The sequence below is a fragment of the Vidua macroura genome, chromosome 1 (assembly GCF_024509145.1).
Source record: "Vidua macroura isolate BioBank_ID:100142 chromosome 1, ASM2450914v1, whole genome shotgun sequence".
NCBI lineage: Eukaryota > Metazoa > Chordata > Aves > Passeriformes > Viduidae > Vidua > Vidua macroura.
This window is the reverse complement of record NC_071571.1, coordinates 108455924-108462304: the sequence shown is the minus strand read 5'-3', so window position 1 is coordinate 108462304 and position 6381 is coordinate 108455924. Positions and strand designations below refer to the sequence as shown.

Genomic DNA, 6381 nt, shown 5'->3' with positions numbered 1-6381 from the left:
TTTTGGTCTCAGTTATACCCACTCCACACTGCTCCTTTCATTGGGGTTGACAGGTGTAAATGAGAGCAGCTGATTTTTTACTCTGTGACCTTATAATGAAATGAATGAGATTCTTCAGGGCTTGGTTGCCTGTACCGTCATCATCATCTTAATCATAATGTAACTGCAGTAATCCTATATGGCTTCATTGCTGCCCCAGGGGACTGGCTCCCTCCATTTAATTGGCAATTGGATGATGATCCCTCCTGGTCAAGCTTGCCCCGAGTTAAACCTGCGATAGCGGTGGGTAAAAGCTGGAGCCATATGATGACTCTTCAGTGGTGCCTGATGTGTGTGTTACATTCATAGAGAACAGAGATATCTCTTGGGTTTATTACAGGAATGTGTCCATATCTGAAATCACAGAAGATAAGTACAGTTCGTATCCTGCTTCTATCTCAACAGCAAGGATCTGAATTCAAGAGGGCTGAACCCCGTTTCTCCCATGTTCAGGCATTGACAAATGAGTGAATCCATGTGGGGGAGCAGCCGTCCCAGGCCGCACTCAGTTATCTTCTCCCAGGGCTCTTAAAGATGCTTTCTGAAATTTACAGTAAACCTACACACAATCAACTGTGCAATATAAAGACAAGAACAGGCCAAAGAAGGGGCAAGTGTTGTATGCATCTCAACATTCAGTTCTCATCTAATATTTAGTGAAGCTTTCTGCTTGGTCTAAACATGTTATTTGGAAGCATCTCTTGATAAAAACCTTTTTATAAAGACATATGGCTGCAGACACATATTCACAATTATTAGAAACTTTAATATATTTGCATAAATATAAAGGGCTCACAGCCTGTGAAGCTTCAAGGGATAGATGAGAAGAGAAATGGAGAGAAAATTAAGAAGCCACATTAACAAGTACTATGACATCAAAGAGATCTTCTTTTACTCATCTGATGACATGTCATGTTCTGGAGACTTACAGTTTCGGTATCCTGGTTCTCTGTGGATCATCTATCACAGAATCATTGGTTCTTTGCAGAACATCTGTCCTTATAGGAATCTAAAAAAAAAACCAAACCAGTTAATGCCTGATGGCAGCCATTGTATACAGACTAGAAGCAAAATATTTGTTTCTCAAGCAAATCAGTTGATTATCTTGAAAAAACATTTCTGGAACAGAAGCAATCACCTGACTAAATCTAGCAATCACCTGCTCTCTAGAGGGGGTAGTCCTCTGAGCAAATCAGACAAAAGAAATAATGGGGGTTCCAGAAGTGATGGAGGTCAAAGTTCATAATTCCTTAGATGATTTCCAGGTCTTCTGAATAATTCCTGTAGTGAGGGAGTTTCCTCTCCTTGTTAAGTGGTGTCTTTGTATCATATTTATGCTTATATACATGATCTCTGAATTTACCATTTACCATGTATTTATGTATGTATTTCACTATAGTGGGTAGATAACAATGAAACAATCAGTAACAAAATACTGTAATGATAGATAGGAGCAAGAGGAAAGGAAATACAAATTAATGTAACACTTGTGCAAGACTCTGTATCAAAAACTGGGTAAAAAACTTCTGTTTTTTACTGTGCTCTATCTGTGCTCTTTGGTTTACATTATGCAGTGCTTTTCATCTGGAGGTGGCACCCATATAGGTCATACCGATGTCACAATTGCAAAGCCTAAACTTCTGAACACCACCAAACAATTCCAGCAGAGAATGTGTGCACCTTTCAGAAACTGCAGCAACATCTAGTTTTGTTTTTTTTGGTATCTTGTGTTAATTAAGGACAAGCTTAAGTCTAAGCTTAGTTTTATCACTTATCACAAGTGACAAGCTGTAACAAGGATGTGACCCTTGTTTGACACCAGCTCAACAACTCTTTCTGGCTCAAAGATCTGGCATGGTGGGACAGACATCTGAAGAAGTGAAATTATTTAGCTACAATTGCACAACAGATCAATTTTGAACCTCTTTTTTATTAAATCCAAGCAATACTTCCTCATTGACCTTTCCCCATGACAGGAATAGTCCAGAGGGGGGTTTTCACTTCAGCAATGATTGCCACAACAAGTTCAGATAATGGGATGTTAATAGCCTAAACATGTAAAATAGCATGAATCCTAGCTTGCACCAAGGTTTCCCTGTCAGTGTAGTATGCTGCTTTCTTGGGTGCTCATTAGATGCCTGTAAATGCCTGTCAGAATTTATTTCCTCCTTTTTTTTTTCCCATCTCACTTACTTGCATGGGTCTTGTCTCTTCAACCACATAATTCAATTATTGAGCATGAAAATATTTCCCCCTGTATTCTGATTGTTCTGTGGCTGATGATGGCATGAGGTGCCATGATGGAGTGCACTCAAGGAGCTCTTAGATGAGCATATATATTTGCATTGCTAATTTCACGCCTTGAGAGGGAAGGCAATGGTTGACTTTGTTCCTTGTTTGATTCATGAGATCTGTCTCATTTTACTAAGGATGGATTTTTGTGTAGGCAGGGAGCGGGGCTGGATATACGGTTTGAATTGCTAGCACTTGTGCACAAGTGAAGTACTGCTTGTTTGCAAGAAGATACTGAAAAATGGGAAAACAATTGCATTACAAAAGATTTGTTAAGGTGCCTATGAGGAAGCTCTGCATATAAAGATCTACACAAAGAAACGCTCTTGGTCTGTGTGGACCAGAAAAGGGAGATGATCCATGGAGAATGTAAAATGGATAGCTTGAATCAAATAGAAGTCATTGATTACACAAAAATAAATGCTTTGCATAGGCTTAGCGCTAGCATCAGGCTCATATAATGCTGGTAGGATGAATAAAAGCCATAAATCAATGCAATCCAGAAACGAATAATCTTTCTTTAAAAAGTGGTAAAAGATTTGGAGACTTAGGCCAGACCAAGTATGAAGTAGAAAGCTTCACAAAAAAATATTTGAGGTCCCTGCAAAATATTTCAATTTTTTTATTGATTGAAGGCAATTATCCCTTAATTGCATATTTAAATGAGGTATTAGGAGGTTTAACTAAGCAATGCCTCTTAATTGCTGCTGCACACTAGGTGTCACAGATTGTGTTTATTTCATATGTTAATTAAAGAGAATGGGTATTTTATTTTATTGACTAGCGGGCTCTTCAGGCTGCACTGCTTAGGACCAAGGATGTCTCAGGTGTCCACAGCAGCCTGGGTGTTAATGTAATCATGAGAAAGGTTCTGGTTTTAAATGAAGAGCTATATCTCCATTTCATGGATATTTTCAGCCACTTAGACCACATCTAAGTAGTGGGAGGGAGAACCTTAGCCCAGGTAATGTTAACTAAAATGATACAGAAGTGCTTACGTGCAGGCACAACCACAGCGAAGGTATGCACATCAAGAGCATAGGTATTTTTTTTGCCTCTGCTGAACACACAACTCTAAGGCTGTGAAGCAGGATCTGATGGGGCTGACATTTTAAATACCTGGCATAATTTCCAGGCTATGGCATAATTTTTGAGACTTTGTTGCGCAGCCATGTATGGTTCATACCTTGGAGTTAGCAGCCCCACTGCCATGAGATCGGGGGGAAGTGTCTGGATGCCACATGGTATTTCTGAGCTGGTTTTGGGGGATAGTGGCACATGAATGGCAGGGTTTTCTGTAAAAAAAAAAAAAAAATAAATCTTGTCTTAGTCAATTGTGTACCTGCTGAAAGAGTCTTATACAGGGAGAGCTAAACATTAAAGTGGGGTAGAGATCTTCTCTGGTGTGTAGGGCATGCCTATTACATGCGTGATACACAGGGTTATATACCTTTGGCTCTGAGAGTGCCCTCTTTTTCTGTAAGATAAAAATAATCAGCCAGAGTGTTGAAAAGACAAGAAACAAGATTTCCTGTCTAATCACAGGAGCAGTATGGTGTATCTATATGGAGGGGGCAGATGGATGGATACTGCAAACTGGCCAGATACAAACCTTCTCTGGGACAGAAACCACACAGCCGTGTTAGTGAGGTTTGTGCCTGAGCTAATAAGGCCCACTGGGAGGCAGAGCGTGTTAATTCAGGAATACTGTAACACTTCTGCCGTCAAACAGCTTCTGGATCACAGCAAGTGTAGCTCAGAGCATGGGCAGAGGGGACACGGCATATCTCACCAGTGTGGTGAGGCTGCTGAGAAACTGAAGGTGGTTTCAGGGCATATCAGGCCTGTACCTGCTCAGGGCATGAAGGAGCTCTCGGAAATGCTTGTAAGGAGAAGTGATCCGGAGTTGGAACCAGAGGAAAAAAGATCTGCCAGAATGACTGCGGGGGTGGGGAGCCTATCCTATTATGGGAAACCCAGAAACGGTGTATTTTGTCTGGAAAAACAGAAGCAGATGGCAGGAGCCTGGGCAATCTTCAGGCACAGGCCTATGGCGGCAGGCTGCGTCCTTGTCTGAGGAGGCAGTGGCTGGTTTGCAGCAGGAGCAATGGCTTCGGCCATGTACCAGGTCTCAGTAGGGTCCTCACAGGAAAAGGTGAGGTGCAAGTGGGTGGAGAAAGAAGCAGCAGGATTCTCCAGCTGTTTCTGGGGGAAGGGGTCTTGATGGAGAAAGAGGGAAATTCACAGACCCACTCTGCCCAAATTTTTCCTCCCCAGGTGAGCCCTAGGGACTCTTCCCAATTCTTGACCAGTTCCCACCAGTTTTGATCTCTCCCTGGCACTCCTTCTGCTGGTCAGTGTTAAAGGGAAGGCAGTTTCTGCATTACTATGTATTCACAGCAGTGGCATTCATTTGGAGACGTGGAGGGTGCTCAGCACAAGGAAAACTGGACACCCATGACATCAAAAAGGCAAAATTCACATAAGACTATCTGGATATAAATTCATTTTGAATAAATTCTTGCTGGAAATTGGGTGCATCTTAACTCAACAGCAGAGCAGTGAGGTTCAGAAATGGCCTTCCAGTTAGGCAGTAGAAGCAAAAAGTATTGTTATGATAGAACTGAACTGGTTTATTCATTGTATCACCAGTTAGTGTTTTGGAGCTGGCTAATGCTAGGCAATAGCTCTTCCAACTCCACGTTCAAATATAATATTCCACAAATTGTGTTTCTGGTTTGTTCTTCTACCTTTTGCTGAACATATATGGAAATTTCAAAGAAACACCAAAATCCCATGGCTGTTGTTTGAGCACAGGGCATCTGGCTTTTTTTTGTGTTTGGGAAAAAACTACTGGAGCCACTAATGATGGAATGATCATGGACATAATATCTGCCTTCTGTCAGAATATAAAAATGCAGTGCCAGAGTAAGAACCATCAGCCTCAAGTATTGACTGGACTGTTAGACTGAACAGTGAATTTGCTCTCTTTTAAATGTGTTAAATCCAACCCTAGATTAAATTTAAACTACTTTGCTACAGGATAATCCACGAGGGATATCCTGACTTTCCACTGACTTTACTGGAGCCTCTACTGAACAATTAGAGCAAAGCACAAAATATTCAGCATGGCTGTAGAGATGAAGTGGTTAACAGCTTCTTTTTTTGTGGGTAATTTCCCCTTTTAGTTTTTACTGTGTCATAATTAGCAAAGCCCAAGGGCTCAAATCTAAGCTAAAAAAGGGCAGTGGCATGATAATTTGTGTGTTGTTACTACTGCTTATTACATCCATCATTATCATCTCACCATGACCTTGGGCTTCCCCCACTGGTTTATCATCTCTTCTCTCCATTACCTATGTCTGCTGAATGCTCTTTGGGGCAGATCTGGTAGTTTGGTGGTCCAGACAACAGACTTAATTCTAAATCAAGGCCTGTAGGAGCAGCAGAGCAACTTCTTTGGGAAGGCAACTACTGCTGTGCCAGTTTGTTCTCCTGGGGTCCAACAGCTGATTGTTGTAAGGCCAAAAGAGGGCTGAGCTTTTCATGCAGAATGTTACAGGATGGTCAGGGAGCACCTCTGCTCTGCCTCAGAACACAGCTGTAGATGTAAGGACACACCAGGGGAGCTGGTGCAAGAGCCCACAGGAAATGGAAGAGGCTTGGATGTACCTCCAGTTCCGTTTTAAGAGAGCTCAACCATGGATTGATGAGACTCATTGGCCGGACATTTCCCTCCAGTAGAGATGGGCCAGGCACGGCTGCCCCAGCAGCTGCAGAGGCTTCATGCTCTGCTGGCAGCGAATCTTCAAAAAGTTTAAATATTTTTGTCTATCTATCATCTTTGGGCCAGTGCAAGAGTGTGTGGATCGAACATGGCAGCTTCTTAGTGATTGAATGGGAGAGAAATCAGACTAGACAATTTATAGTTCCCTTTTGGCTAGAAATCTATGGAACAATGTGCTGTCCCTCGCTGGTCAAAGATTTCTGAGAAGCCCGTAATTTAGCCCTTAATGTAGGAGAGGTTTTAATATTGCGACACATAGCACA

The 6381-nt window shown here is 41.9% G+C and overlaps 1 long non-coding RNA gene across 1 annotated transcript; it reads right to left on the bottom strand.

Annotated features, from left to right (window-relative positions):
• Positions 1 to 840: 840 nt before the first annotated feature.
• Positions 841 to 4391, bottom strand: LOC128816803 (uncharacterized). Its single transcript, XR_008440020.1, has 3 exons — positions 4182 to 4391; positions 3518 to 3626; positions 841 to 1048 (listed from the first exon to the last, which is right to left on the bottom strand). It is a non-coding gene; the product is annotated as an uncharacterized LOC128816803 (long non-coding RNA).
• Between the last annotated feature and the right edge of the window lie 1990 nt (positions 4392 to 6381).